Source organism: Sapajus apella, unplaced genomic scaffold (genome assembly GCF_009761245.1).
Source record: "Sapajus apella isolate SASKATOON/1434 unplaced genomic scaffold, GSC_monkey_1.0 scaffold36, whole genome shotgun sequence".
NCBI classification, from domain to species: domain Eukaryota; kingdom Metazoa; phylum Chordata; class Mammalia; order Primates; family Cebidae; genus Sapajus; species Sapajus apella.
This window is the reverse complement of record NW_022436976.1, coordinates 23,831,748-23,844,418: the sequence shown is the minus strand read 5'-3', so window position 1 is coordinate 23,844,418 and position 12,671 is coordinate 23,831,748. Positions and strand designations below refer to the sequence as shown.

The 12,671-nt window shown below is 46.6% G+C and overlaps 1 protein-coding gene and 1 pseudogene across 3 annotated transcripts in view; one reads left to right on the top strand and one right to left on the bottom strand.

The window, feature by feature from the left end:
- Nucleotides 1-3,141, bottom strand: part of LOC116563682 — an 8,771-nt pseudogene extending 5,630 nt beyond the window's left edge.
- Nucleotides 1-12,671, top strand: part of L1TD1 (LINE1 type transposase domain containing 1) — a 31,515-nt gene that overhangs the window by 7,676 nt on the left and 11,168 nt on the right. The window contains exon 2 of one of the 3 annotated variants that reach the window (XM_032296826.1): nt 12,039-12,205. The gene's annotated coding sequence lies outside the window, so the exon portion shown is untranslated. Of the gene's footprint in view, nt 1-9,972; nt 10,431-11,941; nt 12,206-12,671 lie in introns of those variants that run through there. The other 2 variants (XM_032296828.1, XM_032296827.1) reach the window with 2 other exon arrangements.

Genomic DNA, 12,671 nt, shown 5'->3' with positions numbered 1-12,671 from the left:
TTTTTTTTTTTTTTTTTTTTTTTAAAGACAGGGTTTCATCATGTTGGCCAGGCTGGTCTTGAACTCCTGACCTCAGGTGATCCACCTGCCTCGGCCTCCTGAGGCGTGCTGAGATTACAGGCGTGAGCCACCATGCCTGGCAATCCTCCCATTTCAGGGTCCCGAGTAGCTGGAACTACAAGCATGACACTATGCCCAACTAATTCTTTTATTTATTGTAGAGATGGGGTCTCACTATCTTGCCCAGGCTGGTCTCAAACTCCTGGCCTCAAGTGATCCTCCTGCTTTGGGTTCTCAAAGTGCTGGGATTACAGGCATGAGCCACCCCACCTGGACAACTGAGCTATTTTAGTCTGAAGAGTTTTGTGATCAGATTTTCCCTTTAATGAAATGAAGGTTTGGCCTTGGCTGCATCGTTTTTACTGTTTCTCAGAGTGTGGCCCTGAACAGTTTACATCAGAACCCTGGATGGCTGCGGGTACACACGTACAGATCAGAGTCCTTATTCCAACCGAGTTTCTTCCCTCATTCCTCACTGAACACGCACAGGCATAAATACCCTGAAGTTCTTTGAAGAGCCTCCAATTTAGCAGCTAGAAAAGCAGAGGAAGACCTGTATCCAATATTAACAATGGCTCTTCAGAAAGCTACTCACACCTTGGCCAGAAGATGGCGCAGGTTTTCCATTTACCTGGTTCCTGCGTGGCTAGAAAGATGGAAATCTTGTTCAAAAGAAATTGCTTGATCTCACTAGGCAAATCCAGAAGAGGGTTCCTCAGAAATTATGATGGCAAGTGAGAAACGAGAAAGACTCCTAACAGGTGAGATAGGCATCCTATCTCCATAGAAGCCATCCTTCTCTCCAGAAAGCATAACGGATTAGGACAGTCTTTCAGGCTATAAGAGTACTACACTCCCAAAAAGAAAGCTCTAGGCCGGGCGCGGTGGCTCACGCCTGTAATCCCAGCGCTTTGGGAAACAGAGGTGGGTGGATCACAGATCATGAGGTCAGGAAATCCAGGCGAGCGGATCACGAGGTCAGGAGCTCGAGACCAGCTTATCCAACATGGTGAAATCCCATCTCCACTAAAAGTACAAAAATTAGCCGGGCGTGGTGACTTACATCTGTAATTCCAGCACTTTGGGATACAGAGGTGGGTGGATCACAGATCATGAGGTCAGGAAATCCAGACCATCCTGGCTAACACAGTGAAACCCTGTCTCTACCAAAAATACAAAAAATTAGCCAGGCATGGTGGCACGCGTCTGTAATCTCAGCTACTCGGGAGGCTGAGGCAGAAGAATCACTTGAACCTGGGAGTTGGAGGTTGCAGTGAGATCACACCACTGCACTCCAGCCTGGGTGACAGAGCAAGACTCCGCCTCCCCACCCCCACCCCACAAAAAAAAAAGTACAAAAAATAGCCAGGCACAGTGGTGCATGCCTCTAATCTCAGCCACTCCAGAGGCTGAGGTAAAAGAATCACTTGCCTGGGAGGCAGAGATTGCAGCGAGCTGAAATTGTGTCACTGTACTCCAGCGTGGGAGACAGAGCAAGATTCCACCTCAAAAAAAAAAAACAAAAAAAAAAAAAAACCTCTAATCAATCCGCTTGCCATTTAAGAAATATATATATATACATCCTGCAGAGTCAGGGTCAGCCACTAGAAGAGGGTAGGTCTTAATTTAGGAAAAACAGCAACTGGCCTCCGGGCCCAGGAAGAAGTGAGAAAAGACCTCTAGTTCCAGGGCTAGTGGAGTTGGATGCACCAGGTTCCCTAGAATGTTGAACCCACCTTGCCAGTTCTCTTCTTTGCTCCTAGTTTGAGTCCTGGCATCAGCGAGGCCCAGATGCAGAGCCTCTGGGACCTCCACCAAAGAAGAGTTAAATAGTTCTGTGTAAACCAAAATAAAATTCTAAGCACCCCAATGGACTGAATGGAGACCTCCCACCCCCATTCCAACTTAAGCCTGAAAAAACCACTTCAGGTCATAATGGGAAGAGGGGATCAGATGTGCCTCATTATTCCCTTGTCCTTTTGGAATGCAGGCACAAGTGACTGGCATTAACATTAAAATGGAGACTTCAGGCATGCTGCGGTGCTCAGGCAAATAATTCCAGCATTCTGGTAGCTTGACCCCAGGAGCTCATGACCAGCCTGAACAACAAAGCAAGACCTCCTCTCAAAAAAAAAAAAAAAAAAAAAAAGACTGGGCGTGGTTGTTCACGCCTGTAATCCCAGCACTTTGGGAGTCCGTGAGGCCTGTGGATCACGAGGTCAGGAGCTCGAGACCAGCCTGACCAAAATGGTGAAACCCCGTCTCTACTAAAAACACAAAAATTAGCCAGTTGTGGTTGTGCATGCCTGTAATCCCAGCTACTCAGGAGGCTGAGGCAGGAGAATCGCTTGAACCCAGAAGGTGGATGTTGCAATGAGCCGAGATTGTGCCACGGCACTCCAGCCTGGGCAAGAGAGCAAAACTCCATGTAAAAAAAAAAAAAAAATTAAAATAGAGATCTTAAGACTGACAAAGCTTGTGTAGCAAAACTTCATTAAAAAGAAGAAAAAAAAACTGACAAAGCAGACTCTTTGTAGCAATAAAATACCAAATTCCAATGTGACTCTAGTATAGCATCCCATGACAGAGGGCAGGCCCTCAAAGAAATAAAAGCATTTTACCCCAAAATATATTCCTTTGACATATTTTTAAATGGCCCTGGTGGGGAAATCTACATTCTGTAGAGAATCACCTTCCCTTTCCAGGTCTTTTCCTGATCCAGAGAGATTAGCTAGAGTCTGGCACCTTTTAAATCCTGTTAAGAGCTGGGCGCGGAGAGAGATCCAAGATACCTGATCACTAGCAGCTCGGGATCATAGCTCCCAGTAAAAGCGCAGAGAACGAGAAGACGCCACACTTTCTGATGAATTTTTATTGCTCACGGACCAGGAGATTCCCAGCGGAGGAGCCCCACTGGTTACCAGCGCGACTCTTGTGGCCGGCGCAGCAGGGTAAACGGGAATAGCTCCCCTTTTGGCCGCCGTTTGGAGCTCCAGGAAGGCAGAGTTGCCCTTTCAGCTGATCGAAGGACGGACTCAAGAAGGAAGCCAGACCGGAGATTCCCGGGCAGAAAGGCACCATCAATCTTAACGCCGCCGGTGCAGTGGGTTGCTCAGATTCCAGCACTGGGAATCAACAAGTTGGACGTCCACTCAGAAACCTAATTAGAAAGTTGGTAATCACAAAGACTACAGATGGATAAATTTATAACGAAGGGAAGAAACCAGCCTAAAAAGGCTGAGAATACCCAAAATCAGAATGCACCTCCCTCAACAGGGGATCACAGTTCCTCATCAGCAACGGAACAAGGCCTGATGGAGAACAAATGTGTTCCATTAACAGAAGCAGGCTTCAGAAGGTGGATTATAAGAAACTTCAGTGAATTAAAAGAACTTGTTCTAGCCCAATGCAAAGAAACTAAGAACTTTGAAAAAGGTTTGACAAAATGCTAACAAGAATAGCCAATTTAGAGAGGAATATAAGTGAATTAATGGAGCTGAAAAACAACACGAGAATTTCACAAAGTATGCACAAGTTTCAACAGCTGAATTGATCAAGCAGAAGAAAGGATATCAGAGATTGAAGACCAACTTAATGAAATAAAACGAGAAGACAAGATTAGAGAAAAAAGGATAAAAAGGAACAAGCAAAGTCTCCAAGAAATATGGGACTATGTGAAAAGACCTAATCTACGTTTGATAGGTGTACCTGAATGTGACGAAGAGAATCAATCCAAGCTGGAAAATACGCTTCAGGATATTATTCAGGAAAACTTTCCCAACCTAGCAAGGCAGGCCAATATTCAACTCCACGTAATACAGAGAACACCACAAAGACATTCCTCAAGAAGAGCAACCCCAAGGCACATAATCATCAGATTCACCAGGGTTGAAATGAAGGAGAAAATACTGAGGGCAGCCAGAGAGAAAAGTCAGGTTACCCATAAAGGGAAGCCCATCAGACTCACAGCAGATCTCTCAGCAGAAACCCTACAAGCCAGAAGAGAGTGGGGGCCAATATTCAACATCCTTAAAGAAAAGAACTTTCAACCCAGAATTTCATATCCAGCCAAACTAGGCTTCATAAGCGAAGGAAAAATAAAATCTTTTGTGAACAAGCAAGTACTCAGAGATTTCATCACCACCAGGCCTGCTTTAAAAGAGCTTCTGAAAGAACCACTGCACATAGAAAGGAACAACCATATCAGCCTTTCCAAAAATATACCAAAAAGTAAAGAACATCAATATAATGAAGAATCTACATCAACTAATGGGCAAAACAGCCAGCTAGTATCAAATGGCAGTATTAAACTCACATATATTATTATTAATCTTAAATTTAAATCGACTAAATCCCCCAATCAAAAGACACAGCCAAAACCCATCGGTATGCTGCATCCAGACCCATCTCACATGCAAGGATACACAAAGACTCAAAACAAAGGGGTGGAGAAAAATTTACCAACCAAATGGAGAGCAAAAATAAATAAATAAATAAAAAGCAGGAGTTTGCCTCCGATAAAATAGACTTTAAAGCAACAAAGATCAAAAGAGGCAAAGAAGGAAGGATCAATGCAACAAGAAGAGCTAACAATCTTAAATATATATGTACCCAATATAGGAGCACCCAGATACGTAAGACTTATAAAGAGACTTAGACTCCCACACAATAATAGTGGGAGACTTTAACATCAATATTAGACAGATCAACGAGACAGAAAATTAACAAGGATCCAGGACTTGAACTCAGATCCGGAACAACTAAACTTAATAAACATTTATAGAACTCTCCATTTCAAATACACAAAATATACACTCTTTTTTTTTTTTTTTTTTTGAGACGGAGTTTCGCTCTTGTTACCCAGGCTGGAGTGCAATGGTGCGATCTCGGGTCACCGCAACCTCCGTCTCCTGGGTTCAGGCAATTCTCCTGCCTCAGCCTCCTGAGTAGCTGGGATTACAGGCACGCGCCACTATGCCCAGCTAATGTTTTGTATTTTTAGTAGAGACGGGGTTTCACCATGTTGACCAGGATGGTCTCGATCTCTTGACCTCGTGATCCACCCGCCTCGGCCTCCCAAAGTGCTGGGATTACAGGCTTGAGCCACCGCGCCCGGCCTCCAAAATATACACTCTTATCAGTACCACATCACACCTACTCTAAAAGTGAAGTAAATGACTCCTCAGTAATTGCATAGCATTTCACAGGTTTAAATGAAATATTGGTTGGCTGCTTGTTTATTTTCTTCCCTCATTTCTTCCTGTCTCCATTATTAAGCACAATTATTGGCATAAAAGAGGTTTTCAATACCCATTTTTAGACTGCATTCTAGCCTGGGCAATAAAGCAAGACTCCTGTTCTCTCTCCCTCTTCCTCTTTCTTCCTCTCCTTCACTTTTCTTTTTTTCTTTCTTTCTTTTTCTTTTTTTTTTTTTTTTAAAAAAAAAGAGCTGGGTGCAGTGGCTCACACCTGTAATCCCAGCACTTTGGGAGCCCAAGGCAGGTAGATCAGGAGATCAGGAGTTTGAGACCAGCCTGGCCAAAATGGTGAAACCCCATCTCTACTGAAAATATAAAAATTAGCCAGATGTGGTGGTATGGGCCTGTAATCCCAGCTACTCAGGAAGCTGAGGCAGGAGACTCATTTGAACCTGGGAGGCGGAGGTTGCAGTGAGCTGAGATTGAGCCGTTGCATTCCAGCCTGGGCAAGATGGTGAGACTCCATCTCAAAAAAAAAAAGATAAGGCCTGATAAGAGACATTTACCATCTATTCTACATAATAAGAACCTTAGTTTCCACAACCCCTTAGTTTAACCCAGACACTCCTTTCTATTGATTCCAGATCTTTAGACAATAACTCTTTCAACCAATTGCCAATCAGAAAATCTTTGTATCCACCTATTGCACCTTTCTGACGGGAACCAATGCGTACTTTACCTGTATAGATTGATGCTTATATCTCCCAAAAACATGTACAACTAAGCTGTAACCCAACTACCTTGGGCACATATTCTCTGGATCTCTTGAGATTTTGCCATGGGCCTTGGTCACTTGTACTTGGCTTGGAATAAATCTCTTCAAATAGTTTACAAAGTTTGTTTTTCACTGACTTACGGGAGAACAACATCCACAAATTGTGCAAAATGCCTTGTTCTTCAAGACTCAGTTCCCTATTACAACTTCCGAAAAACTTTTCCTCAGACCTCCTCTGCAAGTTTTGCTAATGCAGCTTCCTCTGCCATTCCATGAAACCTGTTGCTTGCTTATCTTTACCTTTTCAATTAATATATTGTGTTAAAATGACCTGTTTACAGGATCTATCTGTCCCAGGAGAAGCTGTAATTGCTCAGTGGGTTCACCTTGCCCACTGCCTAGACAGAGCCCATTTATCAAGACAGGGGAATTGCAATAGAGAAAGAGTAATTTGTGCAGAGCCGGCTGTCCAGCAGACCAGAGTTTTCTTACTACTCTCATCAGTCTCCCTGAGCATTCAGGAAGCAGAGTTTTTAAGAATAACTTGGTGGGTTGGCCAATGAGCCAAGAGTGCTGATTGGTCAGGGATGAAATCATAGGGAGTTGAAGCTGTCTTCTTGCACTGGGTCAGTTCCTGGGTGGAGGCCACAAGATCAGATAAGCCAGTTTGATCTGGGTGGTGCCTGCTGATCCTTGAAGTGCAGGGTCTGCAAAATATCTCAAGCACTGATCTTAGGAGCAGTTTAGGGAGGGTCGGAACCCGGTAGCCTCCAGCTGCATGACTCCTAAACCATAGTTTCTAATCACGCGGCTACCGTTCATCCTACAAAGGCAATCTAGGCACTCTGCTTTTTTTTTTTTAGCCTTTCTGCTTTGGGAAAGGGCTGTCATCGTCTTTGTTTTAAACTGTAAACTAAGTTTCTCTCAAAGTTAGTTCAGCCTATGCCCAGGAATGAACAGGGACAGCTTGGATGTTAGAAGCAACATAGAGTCGATTAAGTTAGACTTCTTTCACTGTCTCAGTCATAATTTTGCAAAGGCGGTTTCAGTATGCTGGACTATGAACTACTATCAGGCTATGAGCTACCAGCAACAGGCTATCAGCTACTGCTTTCCTACATATCAGGAATAGACTAGGGGAAAAGTATCATTCACAATAGTAATGAAAATCAATTTTACAATTTTACTCAGGAATATATATATATATATATATATTTTAAACAGGGTCTCATTCCAACACCCAGGTTGGAGTGCAGTGGTGCAGCCTTAGCTCACTGCAGCCTCAACTTCCTGGGCTCAGGTGATCCTCCCACCTCAGCCTCCTGAGTAGCTGGGACTACAGGTGTGTACCACCATGCCTGGGTAATTTTTATATTTTTTAAAGAGATAGGGTTTCACCATGTTGCCCAGGTTGGTCTTGAACTCCTGGACTCCAGCCATCCTCCAGTCTTGGCCTCCCAAAGTGCTGGGCTTATAGGCATGAGCCACTGCACCCAGCTACTCAGAAATAATATCAACAAAAAAAATGGATAAGATCTATTTCAGAAAAAAAAAACCTGCAAAAAGTTTAAATAATTGGGTGTGGTGGCTCACACCTGTAATCCCAGCACCTTGGGAGCCTGAGTTGGGAGGATTACTTGAGCCCAGAAGTTCAAGACCAGCCTAGGCGACATAGTGAGACCTCATCTCTTTTTTTTTTTTTTTTTTTTTTGAGACGGAGTTTCGCTCTTGTTACCCAGGCTGGAGTGCAATGGCACGATCTCGGCTCACCGCAACCTCCGCCTCCTGGGTTCAGGCAATTCTCCTGCCTCAGCCTCCTGAGTAGCTGGGATTACAGGCACACGCCACCATGCCCAGCTAATTTTTTGTATTTTTAGTAGAGACGGGGTTTCACCATGTTGACCAGGATGGTCTCGATCTCTTGACCTCGTGATCCACCCGCCTCGGCCTCCCAAAGTGCTGGGATTACAGGCTTGAGCCACCGCGCCCGGCCGAGACCTCATCTCTAATTTAAAAAATGAGGCCAGACGTGGTGAGTCACATTTGTAATCCTAGCACTTTGGGAGGCCACAGCAGACAGATTATTTGAGGTTAGGAGTTGGAGGCCAGCCTGGCCAACATGGTGAAACCCCGTCTTTACCGAAAATACAAAAATTAGCTATGCATGGTGGCGCTCGCCTATAATCCCAGCTACTTGGGAGACTGAGACAGGAGAATCTCTGGAGTCCAGGAGGCAGAGTGCGCAGTGAACCAAGATGGTGCCACTGCACTCCAGCCTGGGCGACAGAGCAAGACTCTGTCTCAAAATAAATAAATAAATGATAAAAAATTTTTAGAAAGTTTAAACAAGCCAGGCGCGGTGGCTCAAGCCTGTACGCCCAGCACTTTGGGAGGCCGAGGCAGGCGGATCACCAGGTCAAGAGATCGAGACCATCCTGGCCAACATGGTGAAACCCCGTCTCTACTAAAAATATAAAAAAATTAGCTGGGTGTGGTGGCGTGTGCCTGTAGTCCCAGCTACTTGGGAGGCTGAGGCAGGAGAATTGCTTGAACCCGGGAGGCGGAGGTTGCAGTGAGCCGAGATTGTGCCACTGCACTCCAGCCTGGTGCCTGGTGATGAGACTCTGTCTCAAAAAAAAAAAAAAGGAAGTTTAAACAAATGATGGCATTAATGTTAATAGTAATCATTTATGGCCTGGGCACAGTGGTTCACACCTGTAATCCCAACACTGGGAAGCCGACTTGGGTAGATTGCTTGAGGTCAAGAATTCAACACAAGCCTGGTCAACATGCCAAAACTCTGACTCTACTAAAAATACAAAAATTAGCCAGGCATGGTGGTGCATTCCTGAAATCCATGCTACTTGGAGTGGCTGAGGCACAAGAATTACTTGAACCCGGGAGGCGGAGGTTGCAGTAAGCGGATAGTGTACCATTGCACTTCAGCCTGGGTGACACAGTGAGACCCTGTCTAAAAAATACAAAAAAAGAAAAAAAATTTATGGAAGGTTTACTATGCCATAGGCACAATTTTAAACACTTTTGCATGTTTGACTTTAATCAACAATTCTATGAGGCTGACACCACAGTCTTTCTCATTTTACAAGAAATAGGCACAAAGCAGTTAAGTAACTTGCCTGAGATTTCATCTTCATTGCTGTAAAGCTTGAATAATATGTCATTCTTCCCCAATTGATTTTTATATAACTCAACTTTGGGGCCTGGGCACAGTGGCTCATGCCTGTAATCCCAGCACTTTGGGAGGTGGAGGTGGGTGGATCACGAGGTTAAGAGTTCCAGACCAACCTGGCCAACATGGTGAAATCGTCTTCACAAAAATACATAAATTAGCCGGGCATGGTGGCATGGTCCTGTAATCCCAGCTACTCAGGAGGCTGAGGCAGGAGAACTGCTTGAACCCAGGAGGCTGGGGTTGCAGTGAGCCAAGATCATGCCACTGCACTCCAGCTGTGGCCACAGAGCAAGACTCTTGTCTCTCTCTCTTTTTTCTATTTTTTTTTTTTAAATAGAGACGGGGTTTCACCATGTTGGCCAGGATGGTTTCGATCTCTCGACCTCGTGATCCGCCCTCCTCGGCCTCCCAAAGTGGGATTACAGGCGTGAGCCACCGCACCCGGCGACTCTGTCTCAAAAAAGAAAAAGAAAGAAAAGAAAAGAAAAATAAAAACTCGCAGAGGAAACAGGCAGTGCAAGGGCCCTGAGGCAGGAAGTTCTGTGTTTTCCAAGGAAGAGACGGGAGACAGTGTTTCAGCGGTGAGGAGGGCAGTGCAAAGACAGTGTTGAACAGGCAGTCAGGATAGAATGAGGAGGTAGAAATGTAACCGAAACAGGAAGCCACTGAAAGGTATTGGAGGGAGAGAAGGATTGCAGAGCGGTAGTGAGAGAGGCCAGGGAGCAATTGGAGGTGATTTCAGTGATGCACGTGAGAGACGGCGGGGCATGGCCTGGGCTGGAGCTGCGGAGACGGCGAGAAGCGGGCAAATTCAAGGTCTCAGGAACGGATTCACTGCGAGGGTTGAAGACAAGGAAAGAGGTGACCTTGGGGTTCAGGCCTGGGCGATGAAGTGCTTAGTGGTGTCTTTATTCAGATTTGAGTCTAGAGTCGAATCTGAGGGGTGGGGCTCGTTCAAGCCGAGGCTCAGCAGAGTCAGAGGGAATTGGGCCCAGCAGGGGGACCGCAGTAGAGGTCAGCAATTGCTTAGGGCGGAATGCGATTTCCGGGGAGGAGGCGGGGGTGTGTAGACAGGGGGGCTGGGACACACCTTGAGGGGCGGAGACCGCCAGAGAGATCCAGAGTGCTCTCAGCTCTTAGTTACAAGGCTCCGTCCTCACTTTGTTCGCTTCTCGGTGGCCCAGGCGGATTCCTTTTTCGCCAGGTAAGGCTGGCCCAGGATCGTAGGGTTCGGGGTGCCCCGGGTAAGGCTGGCCTAGACGCGTGGGGCCCGAGGTGCCGCGGGCAGGGCTGGTCCAGGTGCTTGGGACCCGGGATGAGGCACGCAGTTGGCCCCCTCACTTTGCTTCCTGCTCTTTCCCTTACCGTCCGTGGCGCAGTGAGAAAAAAACCATCCTAAGATTTCTCTGCCCCTAAAATGGGAACCTTTAAAGTGAGGTGGAGAAAATGAAGTCAAGAAAGTGAAGAGATGCTTGACAAGTCCTAGCTTTAAAAAATGGATCGAGATGGCCGGGCACGGTGGCTCAAGCCTGTAATCCCAGCACTGTGGGAGGCCGAGGCGGGTGGATGACGAGGTCAAGAGATCGAGACCATCCTGGTCAACATGGTGAAACCCCGTCTCTACTAAAACTACAAAAAATTAGCTGGGCATGGTGGCGCGTGCCTGTAATCCCAGCGACTCAGGAGGCTGGGGCAGGAGAATTGCCTGAACCTGGGAGGCGGAGGTTGTGGTGAGCCGAGATCGTGCCATTGCACTCCAGCCTGGGTAACAAGAGCGAAACTCCGTCTCAAAAAAAAAAAAAAAAAATGGATCGAGGAGGCCGGGCTGGGTGGCTCACGCCTGTGATCCCAGCGTGTTGGGAGGCTGAGTCGGGCGGATCACCTGAGGTCGAGAGTTCGAGACTACCCTGGCCAACATGGCGAAACTCCGTCTCTACTAAAAATACAAAATTAGCCGGGCGTAGTGGCGCATGCCTATAATACCAGCTCCTGGGGAGGCTTACGCAGGAGAGTCGCTTGAACCCGGGAAGCGGAGGTTGCAGTGAGCCATTGCACTCCAGCCTGGGCGACAGAGCGAGACTCCGTCTCAAAAAACCAAACAAAACAAAAAACGGTGGAGGGAGGCGAACACTTCCACTGTTTAGTGTCTTTGGGAAGCAAAGGGATAAGGAAGAACTTTGGGGCCCGACAGATCATCCCATCTCCATTCCCCAGGTCTGGGGCCTTGAAATGCATCTCCAACCTTTTCCTAAAGAGCGTTTCAGGCCGGTGGCGGTGGGTCACTTTGGAGGCCGAGGCGGGCAGATCACGAGGTCAAGAAATCGGAGACCATTCTGGCTAACATGGTGAAACCCCGTCTCCAATAAAAATATAAAAATTAGCTGGATGTGGTGGCACACGCCTGTAGTCCCAACTACTCGGGAGGCTGAGGCAGGAGAATCGCTTGAACCCGGGAGGCGGAGGTTGCAGGGAGCCGAGATTGCGCCACTGGACTCCAGCCTGGCAGCAGAGCGAGACTCCGTCTCAAAAAAAGAAAAACAAACCCGGAAAATTGATTTAGAAGTAATAACTTAGGCATTTTTTTCGATTTCCTCCAATTGTTAGGCAAATGGATTCTTGTTCAAATTACAAAAGGAAAACCTGTCTTCGATAATGGACCTCCAACTTACAAAGCAAAAAACATTCTCTTAAGCCCCCCCTGGCCTCCTCAGATCCGCCTCGGGGTCCTCCCCTTCCCTGCAGCTCTGTGCAAACCGACTTGCACCCAAGACTCTGCTAATAACTGTGTCTTTTTAAGCAAACACATGCATAGATAAGTACTTTTATTCCAGTCTACAATATGAGGTGATTTTCCACTTTTAATAAACCTTAAACTTTGACTTTTGTGTTATGAACTTGAATTCTAGGCACCAAGGCCTGCTCTGCAGAGAGCTTGTCTTCCCCGAGAAGGTACAGAGGTGGAAGAACTGCTGAGACTTGGTAGGTAGTTCAGTGGCTTAGGGGCAGCATCAGTGGAGGGCAAATGTGCTAGTGGGCTTGAGGAGGAGTATTTTATTTTATTTTTTGAGATGGAGTTTTGCTCTTGTCGCCCAGGCCGGAGTGCAACGGTGCCATCTAGGCTCACCGCAACCTCTGATTCCCAGGTTCAAGCAATTCTCTTGTCTCAGCCTCCCGAGTAGCTGGGATTACAGGCACCTGCCACCTGGCCTGGCTAATTTTTGTATTTTTAGTAGAGACGGGGTTTCCCCGATTTGGCCAGGCTGGTCTCCTGACCTCAGGTGATCGCCCGCCTCAGTCTCCCAAAGTGCTGGATTTAGGGCTTGAGGCAGCACCATGCCCAGCCTGGGGGCTGTATTTTAGAGGGCGGGAGGTGACCTTGGGTCTGATAAAGAAGTGAGTTCTGCCTATAATCTACTGTGGGTCAGAACCTTTTTTAGTCAGATGC